The sequence below is a fragment of the Triturus cristatus genome, chromosome 1_2, assembly GCF_964204655.1.
Source record: "Triturus cristatus chromosome 1_2, aTriCri1.1, whole genome shotgun sequence".
NCBI lineage: Eukaryota > Metazoa > Chordata > Amphibia > Caudata > Salamandridae > Triturus > Triturus cristatus.
The window spans coordinates 30,828,099-30,848,816 of NC_140580.1; the positions used below are offsets into that span (position 1 = coordinate 30,828,099).

The 20,718-nt window shown below is 41.9% G+C and overlaps 1 long non-coding RNA gene across 2 annotated transcripts in view; it reads right to left on the reverse strand.

Annotated features, from left to right (window-relative positions):
• LOC146866680 (uncharacterized) overlaps nucleotides 1-20,718 on the reverse strand; it is a 213,410-nt gene that overhangs the window by 182,066 nt on the left and 10,626 nt on the right. Inside the window, exon 1 of one of the 2 annotated variants that reach the window (XR_014965742.1) lies at nucleotides 6,236-6,366. The exons of the other annotated variant lie outside the window; for it this stretch is intronic. This is a non-coding gene — a long non-coding RNA (uncharacterized LOC146866680). Of the gene's footprint in view, nucleotides 1-6,235; nucleotides 6,367-20,718 lie in introns of those variants that run through there. 2 annotated transcript variants of the gene reach the window in all.

Genomic DNA, 20,718 nt, shown 5'->3' on the forward strand with positions numbered 1-20,718 from the left:
CTTATTTTCACGATGGGTGGAGACAAACCCAACTAGGAGGAGTGATGGAATAACTGTAGCAAAACTACTATTGAGAGAATTCATTCCCAGATTTGGTTTTCCAGTCATGATCGAATCAGATAGAGGAAAGCATTTTCATAATTAAATCATGAAATTGATTTGTGAAGCATTGAATGTACAGCAGAAACTGCATTGTGCCTATCGCCCAGAGGCTTCTGGTGTGGTGGAACAAGTGAATGGCACCATTAAAAATAGATTGGGAAAAATGTGTTTAGCCACAGGTTTGAAATGGCCTGATGTCTTGCCTCTAGTGCTCATGACTATTAGATCTATCCCTGATAGAAATACTGGATTGAGTCCCCATGAAATAGTAATGGGGAGGGCAATGAGACATTCCTGTCAACAAACTACTGCCTATATCTGATGACTTGGTATTGGATTATTGCAAGGGGTTGGCTGATTCCGTTCATTCTGTGTTTCATCGGGTTGGATCGGATGCAACCACTCTTGAGAGAAAACCAGCTCATGACCTAAGTCCAGGAGACTGGGTGAGAGTTAATGTGCACAGAAGAAAAAATTGTCTGGTCCCACGGTGGGGTAAACCGTGTCAAGTAATCTTGACCATGACAACAGCTGTGAAATGTGCAGGAGTAAAGAATTGGATTCATGCTAGTCATACCTTAAGAATTCCTAATCCAGCGAATAACAGTGAAGGAGAATACTTTGAAGAATCTGATACCAGTTCCGAGTCAGATTCAGAAGAAACAAGAACAAGACCAACTCCTGAAAGGGGGGAGTTAGAATCAAGTCCAGTTATAGCACCAGAAAATCTCCCATTAAGAAGGAGATTGGAGATTTCTGACACTAGCTCAGAGCCAGATACTGAACAAGTACAAGTGCATGAAAGAGTAAAAGAAAACAGCGAAGAGACTGTTAAAGAAATTTTCGATAAAGAAGCTACACATGTAAAAACGAGAGAAATTCCACTTGAAACCACAGAAGTAGATGGTGAGGTACTAGATACAGAGAGAGAGGGAAAGATTGTTGCGGAATAACCCCGAGGAGGTGTAGGGAAACCACACATCCAGGTAGAAGAAGGGACAGTCAGTCAGCAGGAAGATTGCGTGGAAAAAACACGAGGAGTGATAAAATTAGATAGAAAACGGAAAGTTGTGGAGAAAGAAGCTACCAAACAAGATGAAGAGATTGAGATATCGATTGACAAGAGTAAATTCATCTAGAGCTGAACAAGTGAATGAGGTGTCTAGCCAAGAGAAATCAAAAGACACTGATCAGACATCCTTGAAGAAGGAAAAACGGACTAAGAAACCCAACCAGAAGTATAAGTCACCAGAATGGACATACATGGCACTTCCTGAAATACAAGAGGAAGCAGACAGCCAAGGAAGTCTAGGTGTGACTATACCAGAAGTGGTTGAAGAAGACGAAGATTCGGAAATCCTGAGAGTTATCTTGTCCGACATCGGAGAAGAGACGGATGTTCAGGAAATTCGGAATCAAGACTGTGAGAATAAAGTAAAAGACGATTGAATGCCAAATTGAGGGAACCAAGGTGTTCCAGAAGAGAAAATTTGAAAAATACTGAATAAGAGACATATTAGAAAGGAACCAAGTAGGCGCCTAGAGCCTTGGGTTTAGACAAACTAGTTGTGAGTAGACAAGGCTACGTCAAAAGACACTGATCATTTTCCGAAATGGCAAACACAGAAGGTAGAAAATCTACATGTGTGTTCCTTCGAAGATGGTGCAAGGTGTGTTGCTGTTGTACAGGATTACTAATGCTTCTGTGGAGTGCATTAGCTTTAATAGTTTCATTTAAAGTAACGTTTGAAACAATAGAAGATCATAGTGAAAAGAAGTCTAATGTAGAAAAGGTTCATGATATTTATCCAACTAAAGAAATAGATAGAACTTACTTACATAAGGATAGGTCCATAACTGATTTTTCTAACAATGTCTTCTCAAAATTGTTGTATGAATATGTAAAAACCATGGATGTGAGAGATTGCTATGTCTGCATGCAGTTGCCTGCATCAGTATCTGAGGGAGTCACATACCACCACCTTCCAGTGACATATGGAATAACATGTTGTGTATTAGCGAGTTTGTTTTATAAAACAGGGAAACTAGAATATTATTTTTCTGATGCAGATAAAAAAAATTCACAAGTACCTGTAGTTCCTGAATTGAATAGGGTAAAACCTGGTAAAGTTTTGGGTGAATTTTTCCTAGAAACTAGAGAATTAACTTTAGAATTAGTATTTAGAAATAATCTCACTTGTAGTCTGAAGAGAGAAGAAAATACTTTTTTAGATATGGTAGAAGAAAGGAGAATAAAGATGCAAAGGAAGATACCTGAGGGAAAGGAAGAAAAGTGAGTCTGGGATGTTGAAAGAGAAAAACATTTGAAAGGAGAAACTAGCCCAGCTATGGCTTTAGATTGGCCTCAGAAAGGGAAATTGTGTATTAGAAGAAATCAAACTGTGTATGATAACTATTTTGTAGGTGTTAGTGATTGCCATGATACTCATAGAATCATGGGAGCATGGGGATTTAAAGGAGGAAATGATCTGGTATTCCCTGGATTATATTTTATCTGTGGGAACAAAGCATATTATCGATTACCGGACCATTGGTATGGCACATGTTACCTAGGCCTGGTCTTCCCAAAGATATTTCATGTGGGAAGGGGAAAAGATGGTGCACACGAAATAGGTAGACAACTAACACGTAGAAGGAGGGAAAGTTGGTCAGAAAATGTAGGGGATATTTTTGTCTCACCCGCCTCTTTCCCATGTTGATGCTTGCAATGACCTCCTCCCAACAGAATAAAATAGCACTGATATGGGCAGTGCTGGCCATGTCATAGCACTTTTTTTTCTTCCTTTCCCCCTTTGTGGCTTACCCAGCCTCACCCATCCCTTCACCAGTTGTTGCTTCCCTCGTTCCACAAGAAAAAATCACTTTCTCCGTCCGATCAGATAAAATCACTTTGACATGGCCAGCAGTGGCTCCTTCATAGCAATTTCTTGCTACCTTTCTGCCATGCTGCACAGCAGCCATGCTGCACTACATAGCTGAAAGACATTGAAAAAGACAATAGCTCTCACATAGGCAACACCTACTGGCTTTGACAATGCTTGTTAAAAGATGTAAAGAGTTGACCAAATTTAAGGGTATACAGAACAGATGGCTAAAAAAGAAAACTGTTTGTGACCATGGAAAAAAGATGCCTAAGTTGTACTGAGAGACAGTCACTAACGAGATGCATTACAGTAACACAAAAGGACTTACTATAGTAGATTATTTGCAGTTTACAGCTATATTGAGAGGAAATGTAACAACGTGTAAGAAGTACATTGGGGGAGGTGTTGCTTAAAAAAAAAAGACACATGTACCTAATATCTAAGACATTTTCCAAATTGCAGAGACCAGAACAGTGCCACTCGACTCACATTTAGTTCAATAGCTAATAACCAAATCTTGCCTGCCCTTAGGCAAATCCAATGGATATTGGTTGAAGAGATAATTGAATGCAAGGCCATTTACATCATTCTTAAGTCACTCCAGTCCCTCCCCTGATATCTAACCAAAACACCTTTGGTCTTCCAACCTCCAATGCAAGATCTACCTCCCTAACCACTGCCTACCTACATGCTTATGCTCAGTGTTTGGCATATCACTCCATGTGAATTGATGTGCTGTATGGAATGTCCCCTCACTTCTTAGCTGCCCTCCTCCCCCGCAGCCCTCAACTCCTGTACAACCCCCTTCTTCTCCTCACCTCCCACAGGAGGCCAATTCTAACTGTCGTCCTGAAAATTAGCCATTTCCCAGGCCTCCCTGTCCTACCGGAAGTCTCAGATTATCTGTTGAGGGACTAGGCACACATCATACTGTGTTCACACAGGCCAGTCCATTGTCATTCTGCACATGATAATGAGCTGGCTGGCCTTGTGAGCACACTAAGACGGAGTCTGTGTGCAACAAGCTTAAGACTGCAGCAGCCTTTTGGATTGTGCACTAGCGGTCAGACTGCCCAACTAAGGAGCTCAGTTTACACACAGCAAGAAAAAACATAATCTCACCAAGTGGCCCGGTCATGGAACTCTCAGTTAACTGTGTATTCTCTACTTTCCCTAGCTGAATGTAGTCCCTTTCTTGGGGCTCAAAGCACTAAAGTCTTGCAGGGTGGACTACTGTCTGTTATCACTTTACTGGACACTTTGCACACATAGACATATCTTTGTTGGGTATTGGGGGACTATTAGTCACAGAACACATTTTTAGTTTTTCATTCCATAAATACCTTCTCTAAATCAGTCCATTTTAAAAGACAGAGATGCACTGGCTGGATAAACTGCTATCGGGTGCAATTAATGTGCAATACTGTATTTGAATTCCAATACCTTTATCACCTCCTGAAGTATTCACTGACTGCTCACTTTTGCCACCTTTGGAAGGACAAGTTTTTAAAAGAAATACCTCTTATCCAAATTAAATGAAACAGTCAGTTCTGAAACAGCTATCTTAAACAACATGATCCTCTACAGATGCTGACAGTTAATCACCTGCTGCCCAGACCCAAAGAAAAGGACTCACAATGTAGTACTACGTTATTCCTTTTACAGAATACTATTGTGGGACATTTGAGAAAAAGGTAGCAAAGAGGTGTCAACAGATGCTGAGTGGTTTTAAGCCTGCTGAAGGTTTTTTGGGGCAAAGAAACAACCACATCTGTTTTTTTAGTTTTTCCATTGGTAGGAACGTATGATGAAGCAAGCGAGAAACTGCAAAGGCAGTTCAAGGCAGAAGCTATGATCTCTACATTCCCGGTTAGGACATGCACTAGAAGAGAGTCGCAGTGGGAGTGAGATTCAACAGAAAGGTCAAGAGGAGTAATAGAATACACAGCAGACACATTAATGATGGCTCAAGATCATAACACTTTCTTAAGAATGACACATGCCTCTCAAAACGAAGACTTTTTAAAAAAGAAATTGCTACATGGAAAATAAAGAGATAGAAAATTGTAAACTTCAGTAGAAGGCTCAACTGACATAGCAACACACACTGGTTCAAAAACATATTTACCTCATCTCCAGCCTCTTATGTTTTTTGCTGATTTTGCCTATGTACATCAACCTCTCTACTCCATACTCTACATTTCAAGTGATCTCTTGCCCAACCTATTTCCCATGATTGCTGGTTCAGCTCCCTCTTATATATTCACTTCACCCCTGCATTATATCCTCTTCACCTCTCAGCTCTCCCCAAGCATCTTAACTTCTCTTACTGATTCTGCCACTTATGTCCATGCTGTAATGTGTATTTGGAATGTGCACTATCTCCCGTGAGGGTATCCTGGCTCTAAGTCTGTGTGCGTACCTAGCCACGCCTATGGTAGGTTGATTAATTGAAAAGCAAGGTCTTCGGCTTCTTGTTGAATCAAGAAGAGAGAAGGAGGCTCTGATGTGGAGTGGGAGGCCGTTCCTCTCTTTAGGAGCGATATTCTCCTGATTTTTTTCTCTATGTATGAATGGGATGTGTGCAAGTACGAGTGCTGCAGAGGGGAGTTGCCTGGGTGATTGGTGGAAGAAGATGTGACTGTTCATGTAGGTGGGACCTCAGTTGTGTAGCTCCTTGAATGTGTGTGTGAGAAGTTTGAATTGAGCGTTTGTGTATCGGGAGCCAGTGGAGTTCCCTCAGGTGTGGTGTGATGCAGGGCTATAAGTGGGAGGAAAAAGTGAGTTGTCTCCAAAAGGGGCATGGCTTTTGTATTTACAGGTGTGGAGTAAACATGTAAACTAGATTTCTGTGATTGCCAGAGTGCCCCACCAAAACAGTATTTTGGCTCCTCCTTAAGTACTCTGTTAATACATCCAGATACATAACAAAACCAACCAAGACTATTAGCTTTGTCAATGATCATGTTGTAGATGATTAATATTGAAAATGCTTTAATTATGACACTGTGAATTAAATATTACTGAGGCATGTGGAAGGGGTAGTGGTCTTCAGAGGGTCACAATCACGCCCATTATCTTCACTCTATGTTGGACATGCATGACCATTTTCTCTCCACATCTTCTCCAAACATATGTTACACTTCACCTCTTTCCTCTTCAGCACCCTCTTTTCGCTGTCTCCTGAATGCACTTTTTCTCATCGCCTTCACTTCACCACCCCCCAAACACACAACACACCCACTCACCTGTAAGCACTGCAGTTTCTTTTACTTTCGCTTTGTCCATAGTTTGACAACTGTGTACCTCCTTCACACGTATTTGCACAGAATCAAAATTGCAACTGGAATAAGTGAACATTGTGCTGTGCACTCTGCAGAGGCAAAGTACTGGATGACTTTCTATTCTGAACCCTTTTCTGACCCACTGACAGGAACTATGTGAAACTGGCAATGCCTTCAGCCTCAACGCCAGATCTCGCAATCGTGGCCCGTGATAAAAAACTGGAGGCGACTCAGTTCAAAGAGTGTGCTATACAAGAATAATGTGTTCCATGATAAAAATACAGAACACATCGTCCTAGAAATAGCAAACACTCTTAGGGAATGCCAGGTTAAGATTAAGAAAGACATGGGAAACATACATTGTAATTAAATCGCTGATATGAATTACCTTAAAATTTTCACATTCATTATTCAGAGGTCACTACGTCTCTTTGCCTCTAGATTTTAGGGCATGAATATAAGGCCAAATAGAGACCCATTTCAACGTCAATTTTTAATTACGCCCAGGTTTGAGACCTGGACGGACCCGGCTCACTTAATAAGCTGGTATGATGTGAGTTCTGTGTGGGAGGTTGATAATGAGTCCGGCTGCTGAGATCTGGATAGTTGTAGTCTTCTATTAAGTAGCTTGATGATTCCGCCATAGGTGTTCCGATAGTCCAAATTGTTTGCGACTAGGGCATGAGTGACCATGTGAAGATCTTCCTTAGCATCGTCAGGGTATGGAAGCAGGAGGCAGTGACGGCGTTGACTTGTGCAGTCATGTCCAGTTTGCTGTCAATGATTATTCTGAGGTTCTTGGTGTGGGTTCTGGGCGTGGGTCAGAGTTCAGCCAGCCATCAGTTGGAGTCCCATGGTGAGGTGTTATTGCCATCTTTCCCCTCAATGCTCAACTCCTTTCCTCTCACCTTCGACCCATCCTCACCTTCTCTTGTCTCGAATTGGTTTCCTGGTTCTGCCCTCTTTACATCAATTTCTCCCTTTTTCCTCTCTGCTCTCGGGTCAGGTCATGATCCTTTTCGGAGCCTCCAGCCAAAAATGAGCCGAGCTTTCACAGGAGGCGATGCAGCTTAGTGGTTACAGCTGCCCATCATGCATCATGGGGAGCCAGGCTTGAATCCCGGCCTCGCATCAGCATCCTGTGAATTCAGACAAATCACAGTGCTGAAAAACAGTTAACATGGTCTTTGTCTGTTGTGAAGCGCTCTTATGTCCATGTCCAAGGTTTGAGGTATGTAAAACTGACAAAAATACAATGTGGACCCTTCCTGTCACCCAGACTTTAGTCTCATCCTTCAAGAATTAAAGATGAAACATCAAGCTTTAATGCCATAAAGAGATACTCATGTAGAGGCTGAATTGTACAGTGAGAAGATGGAAAACCTAGGCTCAATCCTGGCTTCCATGCAATGCCAAATTGTGTGATCCAAGGCAAATGTTTTATTTCACTAGCATACATTTTACCCATTATCACACATCAGAGCACTTTCAACTACATGTGTTCAGGGTGTGCACTGTACAGACACCTCTTGTGTTTGATGTAATAGACTTTAACTTTGCTCCATATTTAATAAGAATCTCGCCACACATAGGGTGCACATGAACCCTGATATGCCTCTTAGGCAGGGCCAATGAAATTAGGCAATTTTGAAGTTGCTGCATTTTCCACATAATGATGGATTTGCCAGATTTGCCACATATGCCATCTTCTGTATAATCTGGAGCTTTTAACAAAAAAATGTGTCTAGCTCAAACTGATGTAACATTACTAAAAACGCTGCAAAACACTTGTTGCTGCACAGTTGAAGCCCTTCGCAAAGGCTGACTGATCATGTTTCTGTTGCTTATTGCTGTATTTGTGTTTCAGACTGGCACTAGGGGGATGAAACCATTGTCCAGATAGTAATAACGTGTAAAAATGACAAAATAATTAGGTAATACTATCACAATATGTGCTGTATTATGCCCATAATATGGCTTTTCTTGCTGCACAAGTTAGTAAGCCCTGCTACCTGATATGATCCTTTACAGCCACACAATTCCAGTGGCCTTGCTCTAAGTTCACGTATTCCACTGCCATGATAGCAACGGCAGTAATGTTTATCAGTTCATATTTAAAAACTCTCTCTTTTAATAGATACATCTCAATTGAGTGATATAATTCAGTGTACTAAGTCATAACGCTTCTGTGTGGTAAAGAAATATGCTTAATAAAATGTTGATGGCATGTATCCCTTTCCTCCTAGGTGAGTAATGCCCATTGGTGGTGGGACATGACTCTTTCTTTTGTTGTGAGCCCTGCAGCACATACTGCTTTTCATTCAAATCCAGGGGCAGGGCTCACTTCACGCTTAAGGGCACTCCAAGCACCTATGTAATTGCTGTTATCATGCAGATACAGTGATTAGATTTCTGAAGCCCTTTCAGCCCCATGGCTGCAGGACCCAGGGGAAGGGGCCCTCCCTGTCCCCTGGACCTTGCAGCACTCCACCTCTGCTGCTCCCTGGGCCTGGTGGCCCTGGAGCTGTGAACAGGAGCAGGGCGCAGGGCAGCCGCCCACACTGCCCATGCCTAGCACCTGCCCTGCAACCATGACTAGTATTTTATGTCCCTACTGGCACAATTAGGAACATCACCTAAAGCCTTATCAGTGCACACTTTATACCGTAAATGTTAGGAGAAAACACTTTAAAACATGTAAAACAACTGCCCCAATGACCCAACTGATGATTTAAAAAAAGAAAGACAGAAAGGGCATGATACAAATGAATACAGACAATTTCATATAAAGTTCTACTCAAGAATCACGTCAGGGCCTTTGCAGAATCTTAAAACAGGAACAGATGGTTGGTATTTTTCTGTTGAAAAGATGGCAACCTAAGCAGTGGATGGAAGAAGATGTCATGACTCCAGTAGTACCAGAGTAGACCTAAGAGAGCAGCATTCTGGCATGTGGCTCCTCGTAGATGGGGGAGGAGCACAAAACAGCATTCTGGGCCTGAAGGGAAAGGGAGATTGAGGGTAGAAATAAGCTAAGGACAGGTCGAGCCACTTCAAAGTGGAGCCACACATCTCCAAGATGGTGACCCTCCCACCACCCTCCAAGGTTACACCCGTAGGAGAGGGCCATAAGAGGAGGCTCCCAGTAGCGACAGAGATTAAAAGAAAAAAGCTCCGGCTCTCTGGCACAGTCTGCCCAAAAATATTAAAGTAGCTCCCACATTATTGAGTTTTAGGAAACTAACAAAAACATGGCTTTTTAACCTCTAGTCTCACATACACTGCTATTCCCATTCAGCGCCAAGAAACCCATGGTTATTCGAGCGCTTTAGAACTATTTTAACATAGCATAACATAAATTTTAGAATGCAGGCATTTTCTTTCTTAACGATTCTGTGCCCCTGCCTGCTTTTAGAATACACGTCTGGGTTGGCTGACAGTTGGGCTCTTGTGCACTCACTCTCGGCAGTCATACAAAGGAAGCTGAGGTGTGCCCTGCATATCCTGATGGCCCATCACCAGGCTGATGGGTCTTCCTGAGCTAAAGTGGTGGGAGGAGTTGTCATGGCCACCTGAATAGGGTTGTGCCTGTCCTCACACAAAGCTGTCTCCATCCCCCTGTAGTGTGTCCAGAGCCAGGTCAGGGAAAGGTAGGGTCTTATGCACTATAAAGACTTTCCTTTGAATTTTGCCTACTTCAAAGGCAGAAAGCAGTGACTTGCAAAGTGGTGCCAACTCCAGTTCCTTGGCCCTTGAATGTGTAACCTGGTGATCTTAAGGAGAAAATCCCCGCATTGACTCCCAGCACCTGTTTTAACAATGCACGGTTGCAAAAGATTGATGCATCGCCACGTTCTGCCCCGAAGCATGGTTCCTGCTCGACACATCAAACACGGCTCTCACCACAGGTCCCAGCTTGCCATCGTAGCGCATCAGAAAAATTGCTGCATTGTGAGTGTCGAGCACCATCCCACCAATGTATGTGACACCAGCTATGACTCCAGCGCAGCACCTGCTTCGCCATTGGAGAATCTGCGCAGTGCCTGCTTCGCTGCTGTCATATTGAAGCAGCAGATCAGTTTTCGACACATCGGCCCTAGACACCAATTCTTCATCTACAATGCATCACTTATCCTGCCAGTAGGGAACTGACGCGTGACCTTCCCAGTGTATTAAGGAACCAATGCATCTCTTTTTTCTGGGGCCTCAACGCTCCTGCGCCTTGTCTCATCTTTGATTTTTGATGCATCTATGGTACTTTGTGCTAAAACAAACACATCCATTGATTTATATTGACTAATCTTGCTTAATCTTTTAAAAGTGATACTTTAACTTGTGTATGTTGGATTTTTGTTGTTTTGGTGTTATTTTGTTAAGATAAATATTGGTTAACGTTCTAAACTGGTGTGAACCCCTTTTGTAGCATTTTCACTGTGTTACTGTGTGCGTGTGTGTGGGTGTGTGTGTGTATACAAATACTTTGCACATTGCCTCTGAGATAAGCCTGACTGTTTGTGCCAAGCTAACAAGCAGGTGAGCAGAGGTTATCTTAGTCATATGACTCCTACCCTGACTAGTGTGAGGGTCCCTACTTGGACAGGGTGCAAACCACTGCCAACTAGAGACCCAATTTCTAACAGTTTTCATCTGTAAATGTTTGTCACGGCAACCGATTTACAAAAGTAATGTACCATTACATTTGCTAGACCCTTTTAGTTGTGGGGATATACAGGGTTTGTAGGTTCTCCAAGAACCTAAGGTACCCAGAGCCAACAACTGAGCTGCACCGTACAATGGGTTTTCATTGTGCATTGTTTTCATTGTGCATTGAGTATAGACCAATTCATATGGTGAAATATGTAGCGGGAAAAATAGGTATCAAGGTAACCTTTGTATTTCTGAAATGGGCTCAAGATATGCAGTTTAGGAGCAATCTTATTTGTACATCTCTGAATTTGTCGGTACGCGTACAAGCATATGATTTAGAGGGTATATTTCAAAATGTCTTCTTTCTTACATACTGGCTTACATTTGGAAGACACAAATGCAGCAAAATCCAATTGATTATAATAAATATTCTACTATTCTATGCTCACACAAGTCTTCTGATGAAAAATGGTGCCTAACTTGTGCCAGTAGGCCTAGTGTCCACAACAGGAAACAGCCCAAAATGCAACATGGATACATCACATTTTTCCACTCAAAACTGACCTGTGCTTTGCAAAGTGGGTAGTTGTGAAATGTAGCCGTAGCCCAGCCGCCACCTAGAAAACCCCAGCAAACCTGTACATTTTAAGGTTGAGCATTCGAGACCTCTTGTATATACTTTGGTATATACTTGTATGTGTATGTACTTTGTGGGCTCTGTAGATCAGCACTAGGACTTGTATGCTTCCGCTTAGGGACTTTTTTTTCTGTTCGACTGCCTCTATTTAACTGTCTTGATAGAAAACGACAAGCAGAGGTCAGTAAAATACCAGAACTGTTTTCTGCTGAGGGACTTTCTTTTTTTATTTTTCTGGAAACTGCCTCTATTTAACTGTCTTGATAGAAAACGACCAGCAGAAGTCAGTAAAATACCAGAATCACTTTAGCATTCTCTAGATTCCAGTCCATTGAAATTGTCTTCCACGAGCACCTGTAGACAATAATATTCTTTTCAAATCTTGTATTTTTAGTGATATGATCACCAAAGGCCATGATTTCATATTAAAAACAGAGCTTTGGACTATACCATTTCCAGCTGAAAAGCAATATTTCTCTCTATGTGTTCCCATACCTGGCGTGTCACGCAGTGTGGTGCTTACTTTACCTCCATGTTAAAGAACAGTAGATGTTTCAGCACCCAGGCAAATGTGCTGCATAGCTACATACATATAAGGTCCCTAAGGCGAGACCGATTGCATTGCACATGCTTGTTTAAAACTAGACACCTAGGGGAATCTAGGACAGGATGACTTGCAAGTCTCTCACCAGAATGTTTTACCCAGAATCTCTTGCAAACCTCAAATGTTGACTAAAATAACACATGTTCCCACATTTCTGTAATGGAAAGTTCTGGAATCTGTGGGGAGCCACAAACTTCCTTCCACCCAGCACTCTCTTAAGTCTTTTGTTATAAATGGTACTTCAATTTTGGGGGTAGCCTTCGTGCCCACAACAGGAGAGGCCCCAAATTACAATGTGCAGACATTTCCTTTCACAAAAATGATCTGATTTGGCAATGGGGGAGCAGCATTTTTTTGGCTGGAGGATCGACAGCCACCCAGGGAAACCTACCAAACCCAGAGATTTCTGAAAGCTAGACACCCAGGGGAGTCCAGGGTGGTATGCCTCACGTGGATCCCATAAAGCTGTCTTACCAACAATGCCCTGCAAACCTCAAACTTTGCCTAACATTGCACATTTTCCTGGAATTTCAGTGACGTAAATTTCCGGAATCAGCAGGAATCCACAAAATTCCTACTTCGCAGCATATCCCCACTGATCCTGATCCTTACTTGATTGGCTTGGTCTAGTACATGCAACAGGCAAGCACGTCCCATGTTCAATGAGAGTCTCGCGGACGACTCTTATTGACCCTGGTTTGATTTGTGCCTTTCAGGGGCACTAGGCCAAGTCACACAAGTGGGATAGCGTTAGTATCGAGACAAGTTGAGGAATGCTGCGTGGTAGGAATTTATTGGATTCCTGCTGATTACAGAAGTTTATGTCATGGAAATGCAAGGTAAATGTGCAATTTTTGTGAAGCCATTCAGCATACAAGTAGCATGATATTGGAACTTAGCCCAACTCTGCTACCCATAGGAAATTTTAAAAAAAAGCATCCAAAATCAAAATTTCCCTTCTTGCCAAAAAGAAGGGGGTGCTTAACTTCCCAGGTGGGCAGAAAGACCGTTGGGGTCATATTGGAGGTAGAGGCCAGGCCCGATGTGTGGGTGGGTGGGCAGGCCATCCCTATACCATGTAGCAATAAAAAAACTCTCTGGTGTCTTGTGGCTTTTCTGCCCCTCTCACTGGGGCAGACTGCAGTTAAAGACCACTGGGGGCCAGAAAGGCTGTTGCATGTTATTTGAGGGGTGGGTAAGGCCCAATACCTAGGCGGGTGGCCCCCACCTATTTCTCCTCAAAAGAATCATTCCTGGTGTCTCATGGGCTTTCTGTCCCCCCTCGCTCAGATTGGAGGTTACAACCTCAGATTTACCTTGTGTGGGCAGAAAGATATTTGGGTCTGGGGGTAGGTGGGAGCACCAGGCCATTGTGAGGGGGGCACCCATCCATTAAAATCCACTCACTGGTAGTCTAACGGGGTTTCTTCCCACCCCTAAGGACAGGTTGGAGGAAAACACCTCCACTTTGCCCCTGACGGGGCAGAAAGACTACTGGGTGTTTTGTGGGAGGGATGGGGGCTAGGCCCAATGCCTGGGTTCACCACCCCTCATATGATTTGTTGTCTAATGGGCTTTCTGCCACCTCTCATGTGGGGCAGATTGGAGGTAAAAACCTCTAATATGCCCCCAGGGGGCTGAAATACATTTTGGGCCTGGGGCAGAGGTGAACACTAGGCCATTGCAAGGGGGGAAGCGCCCCCCACAGTAAATAGTCCCCAGGGATCTAGAGGGTGAATAACTGCTTGGGAATCTCCCTCCTTCAGCAATCACCAAGCAGGGAACAACTAGGGAAAGGTACCATTGGAAACGGGAGATTCTCCCCTTAATAATGATACTTCTCCCCTCTGAACCAGTGCGCGGGGGCTGAGATATCCCCCACAATCACCAATGCAGTGAAAGTAAAATGAGCCAATTGGTTCATTTCACTTTTGTTTTCTCTGTAATTAAGTCAGCGTGTCATGCACGCTGATTAACATTCCAATTAAGAAAACAACCCCGGACAGATCCCAAGGATGGCCGGAAGCACACAAGTACCAGTGCGAAGGATGGCCTGGTCCTCTGCACCTAAGAGATTAACGGACATGAGGCTGGGGCTGTTTTTTATTGTAAAAGTATACATACTTTCAAAATGCTTGAAATAACATACTCTTTTCAATTGTTTGCAATCCTCTCTAGCAGCAATTGTTTGTAAATGTCCCAACCTTGACCACATCCTTTGATATGTCTTTATCGTACAAGATATTGCTCTACCCATAAAAGTGGCAGATGATCAACTGCACTAGAGGTGGAGCACACTTTACAGTAGGATACTACGTTTTAGAGTAGGGTGCTAACCTGTGGCATCTGTTCACTGAAATCATAAGGTTTCTGAAACATCTTGGTGTTGATGCCGGATGATTTTGGCAAATTTGAAAAACGCCTTCTGTAGCAGAGTATTGGATCAATGCCTCATATCCATTTTTGTGTTAACACAAGGCCCAGTGGTGCCATATGGTCCGGCATGACCAGGTAACTACAGTGCCACTTTGATTATGATGGTGTAGGGCCCGCCACTGCCAGCCGTGCGGTGGCGGCCCCCCCGCCATCGGATGACGATTTCCCCCCCACCAAATCATGATGGCGGGGGAAATCAGCCCGCGACCGTGGCGGGCGCAAAGACCACCCACCACTCTTCCTGATTGCCTGACGGATGGTCCACATTGTGTAAAATGGTGGCGGTGCCTAGCAGGCACCGTCCGCCAAATTACAATGTGGGCTTCAGCCAGCCTTTCCATGGTCGTGGAACCGCCATGGAAAGGCTGGCGATGATTGGTTTTGGGGGCCCCTTGCGGGCCCCCCTTGGGTTGGGGGGAGGTAGTTGTGCACTGGGGGGGTACCCATGGTCCCCCCCGATATTTCCATGCACAAATTGGCAGGCACCGCATGTTGCCTGCCACGTTGTGCAGGGAAATGCACAACATGGCCATTTAGCAGCGCGGCGGGTGCTGCAGCCAGCAGCAGCTGCCGCAATGTTAAGTTGCTGGATGCAAACGCCATGGTGGCGGTCGTATCGTAATAAGGGGTGCGGGACCGCCGCCTTACAGGTGGGCGGTCCAGGTCCCTGCTACGATGGGAGCCAGACTTGAGCCTGCCCGCCATCGTAATCGGCCCCCTTGCGCTTCTTTGCACTATTTTTATGTACATCCTTGAAATTGCACATCTTTGGTTCTACTGATTAGATTTTTGTCATTTTGATCTCACATAATTTATCAAATTGTGCTCTATTTTTCTAAATTAGCGTGGGATTTTTCTTGCGTGGGATTTTTATTGTGTTGTGTTTGCACTTTATTACTGTTTGAAGTGCTGCATAAATACACACTGCCTTTAAGTTAATCCTGACTGCTAGTGCTATGCTATCAGAAGGTTAATCACAGGTTAATTTGGGGTTTACTTGTGTTTCACCCAGAAAGAGATTGTGGTTGCTGCTTGAAAGTAGGGTTTCATCCCACTCAACCAGTATCCCAATTTCCAACATGTAGGTTAAATTATTCTTGGAAGTCCGCAAAGGAATTTATGTGGTTTCCTTGCCATAAGTCTCCCAGTTTTGTTATGCCAATGAAATCCCAACTGTTGAAGCCCCCCTAGAGTTGCTGTGTGGGGCAGCCACCTACCCTGCCCAAGGGGAGGTCTCGAGAGTGAGTCTTCTATCCCAACCCGTCTACTTCAGCACAGACCTTCAGGACAGCTCTAGTTATTTTTGGTAGAGCACATGGAATGGGATTTCCACGGAGAAATCCCACAATTGCCTCTTGATCCAGTGAAGCCACTTCTAGATGGAAAGCAGGATCAAGCCACACACCGTTCAGCCAGTCATTCACCACCCAATAATAAAGGCAGACGTCTGCCATGCCCATGTCACCATCAAATATTGATTGTACATATTTACCAAAAGCCAGCTGAGGCAGTCACTTCTGCGAGAGCAAAGCACATCTTTTCCTTGACAGCTCTCTAAACCATGTCTGTGGGATGAACAGGGAAACATTTTAAGGGACATGGAGCATATGTACCAACACCATCGTTTTAAATAGAGCTACTCTACCCAGGATGTTTATGGGGAGTTTTGCCCATTTAGTTAAGTCCATCGTCGTCCTGAGCAACTGAGGCTTTAATATTCCCACTCCAATCAGTTTCAACATCAATGTTAAGTTCAGGTTTAGGGATATGCTTAATCCTAGGTAGTGGAAACTGAGCCTGCAGATCGGCAATTCCGACTGCTATTTGATGAGGTCTTCACCTCCTTTAAGTGGGAAGAAGACGTATTTGGTTAGATTGACTGTGAGTTCGGAGGCCCCCACATAAAGATTTAGCATCTGCATCAAGAGAGGTCCCGTTAGAGAGGTCCATGAGAGAAACAGAAGGATATCATCTGGGTACAGGATAATCCGGTAATCAGTCACCATTCCCCAGTTGAATTCAAAAGAACTGCACATTGCAGCGAACCAACACCACAAGGGGTTCTATGGATAGGGTGAAAAGAAGGGGGAACAGCGGGCTGCCCCTTCTCCTTCCTTTGCCACTCTGGATGGGGGAGAAGAGGGTTCCGTTAACTTGGACTTGCGCTCGTGGGTGGTCGTATAAGAGCTGCACATATTTTCGGGGTTCCCTGCTGCCCAAAGTGTGCATGAAGAGTCCACTGAATGCTTGTTAAGATCCCAAAGGCCTGCATTTCCTCAGTCAAAAAATGCTTATTGTGTTGGGATCCTGTAGTAAGGGCGAGATCTGGGGTCAGAAGGAACAGGAGGTTGATTTATGCGATGTGGACATATGGGTGTAATCATAGTCCAGATTCTATATGCCCCATGCGTCACACAGTGCCATAGAGTCAGCCTACTGATGCAACCAACATCGGTTCCCCCCACCCCATCTGATGCCCAGCACAGTCAATCTCAGGCACCATTACATCACTGAAGTCTCCCTCAATGATAGTAACCCCTGTAGGCAGATGCAATATGTTGGAAAGTGAGTTATTTGTTAGGGGTAAGTATGCACCTACCACTATTAATAAGGCCACCAACATGGTATAGGGTCCAGTAAAGGGCTTAGTAAATTACCCCTTTTCTCAACTTTGGTAGCTGACAATAAGCAGTCAGGCCAAATTTAGGAGACAAGAGTATAAAGCATATAAAACAACAATACATCAAATAAGTAAGATACAACACACAATAAAAATCCCACACCACTTTATAAAAATAAGAAATATATTTATGAACAAATAAACATCACAATGACAAAATTCCAATTTTGGGAACTGGAGATTCCCACAATGCCCCTGGCCAAATCCTTAAAAGTCGAACTTTTGGTTGCGATTATGCAAGTGGGCTTTGTTAACCTGTAGTTGGTTTTCTGATAGAATATTGACCCCAGAAATATCCCCATACATAAATATCGAGTTATAAATATCAATGTCAAAATATCAACATCCTATATTTATAATGATAAGTACAAAAATATTGAGAAAAAAATTTGATGTAAAAAATATACTTGTACAAAATATTGATTTTAATATATGTATGTAAAAAAATATAAAATATGTTAAATAATGAAATTAACTTAAAAAAAGAAATTAGATTTAATATACATTTTAACAAATATAACAAATAAATGTAATTAAAAATATATATATATATTTACTTTAAAACAATTAAAAAACTATTAATCTTAATTGATTGTTTAATTGTATATATGAAAATTTACAAATAAATATTTATATATAGATACACCAATAACATATAATCTTATAAAAAAATTATATTATAAATGAAAATTTTAAATTATTTAAAAGCCTTTGAACTTAAATTTTCCAATTCAGTGAGTGCAACAGTCGGTAAAGTGTTGGATAGCAGAGGGGTAAAAATTACTATTTCCACTCCAGTGAGTGCAACAGTAGGGAAAGTGTTGGATAGCAGAGGGGTAACAATTAATATTCCCACTCCAGTGAGTGCAACAGTAGGGAAAGTGTTGGATAGCGGAGGGGTAAAAATGACTATTCCCACTCCAGTTAGTGCAACAGTAGGGAAAGTGTTGGATAGCAGAGGAATAAAAATGACTATTCCCACTCCAGTGACTGCAACAGTAGGGAAAGTGTTGGATAGCGGAATGGTAAAAATTACTATTCCCACTCCAGTGAGTGCAGCAGTAGGGAAAGTGTTGGATAGCGGCGGGGTAAAAATGACTATTCCCACTCCAGTGAGTGCAACAGTAGGGAAAGTGTTGGATAGCGGACGGGTAAAAATTACTATTACCACTCCAGTGATTGCAACAGTAGGGAAAGTGTTGGATAGCGGAGGGGTAAAAATTACTATTCCCACTCCAGTTAGTACAACAGTAGGTAAAGTGTTGGAAAGCGGAGAAATGAAAATAACTATTCCCACTCCAGTGAGTGCAACAGTAGGGAAAGGGTTGGATTGCGGAGGGGTAAAAATTACTAGTCCCACTCTAGTGAGTGCAACAGTAGGGAAAGTGTTGGATAGCGGAGGGGTAGAAAATACTAATCCCACTCCAGTTAGTGCAACACTAGGGAAAGTGTTGGATAGTGGAGGGGTAAAAATTAATATTCCCACTCCAATCAGTTCCAAATAAAAACTAAACAAAATATCACCAACAAAAAATAATTCTTTTAAAAAATGAAATATATATACAAATATTTAAAAATCTAAAAAAATAGAAATATATTGTAATGTTAAATAGATATAACAAATACCTAGAAATATCATATTAAATACATTTAAAAATAATTTACAAACAAATAACTATTCTTAATTAGAAACTATTTATAAACAAAAAAATGAATTATTCTATAAATTCAATCCTTTTCACTTCCTACCCTATAACACCGCACAATTCACAACACACAAAAAATAATAACCAATTACCCTAATTAATTATCAATTGATTAATTGAAAAAGAATGATCAACTAATTATCAATTAATTAAACGTAAATGATTTTTCACCCTCTACCCCTATAAAACCCACAACCCACACCTAAAAATCATTCCACAATTTACATAATTCATTTTAAAATAATAAATTAATATCAATTAAGAACTACTTAATAATTAATAAAAAATAAATTTTTCTTTCCACTCTTTATCACTATAAACCCCACAACTCACATCTAAAATTAATTACACAATTGCTATAATTTAATTTTAATTAATTAATTAGCATTGATTAACAGATAATTATTAATTAATTAAACATCATTTACTCACCACCCTTTGCCCCTATAAACCCCACTACCTGCTCATAAAAAATGACACAATTAACATAATTAATTACCAATTAATTACTAATAATTAACAACCAATTAATAATTACTTCCTAATACGTTGTTTCCTACAATTCACACTATAAAATCTAAATTAAATACATGTTAATAAATTTAAAAAAATATTAATTTATGATAATTAAATTACTTCCCACCCTTTACCCCTATAAACCCCACAACCAGCTCCTGAAAAAATAACACGATTACCATAATTAATTAGCAATTAATTAATTAAAAATAATTACCAACCAATTAAAAATTAATTAATAATACATTACTTGCCACAATAAAACACTATAAAGTCAAAATTAAATAAATATTACTGAATAAAAAATAATAATTAATTTATTATAATTAAATCCATTCCCACCCTAGTCCCCTATAAACCCACAACCCGCTACGGAACTAAAAAATGCAACATTTTATTAAAATAAAATTGACAACTACAAAAAATTTAACAAATATATTAAAAAACAAAAACAATACTTATACAAAAAAATAGATCACATATATTTGAAATACATACTAAAATACATATCACTAATTAAAAAACTACAATTTTAACAACTATATTTTTGCAAATGAAATCAATGACTTTGATATTTTTAAAAATGATAGTTTTTTACCTTAAAGTCGATATTCTTGACCACGATATTCTTGCTGTCGATATTTCTGTGTCACAATTTTTCCAACTCGATATTTGTGTAAGTCGACATTTCCAACTCAATATTCTGTCTGCATACCCCTGTAGCTTGCAGAGAGTTCACTCCTCAATCCTTCTTGAAGCAATACACAGTCCCCGGGTCGTATTACCAGATTGTGCAGCAGGTGCAGTCATTCAGAGTAATGGCCTTTGGGTGCAGATTCAGATTCCAGCAGGGCAGTCCTTCTTTTCCTTGTAGTTTCAGGTAGCAGTTCTGAGAGACTAAGCGATTCTCACATATTTAGGAGCCCATTAGCATGGCGGGTGGATCGCCACTGCCCGACCGGCGGTGGCGATCCGCCCGCCAAAACACCCCGCCGGACGGCCTTTTACCCCCGCCACATTAGCATGGTGGGGGCTACCGCGGCGGACGGAAAGACCGTCCGCTGCTTTTCTGCCGATAGGCAATCGTCACAATTGCCTACCGGGTGGAAAAGGCCTGCAATATGGTGGCGGTGCCTTGCAGGCACCGCCATCCATATTATGATGTTGGAGGTTTCATGCCTTTCCATGGCGGAGACTACGCCATGGAAAGGCATGCGGTGT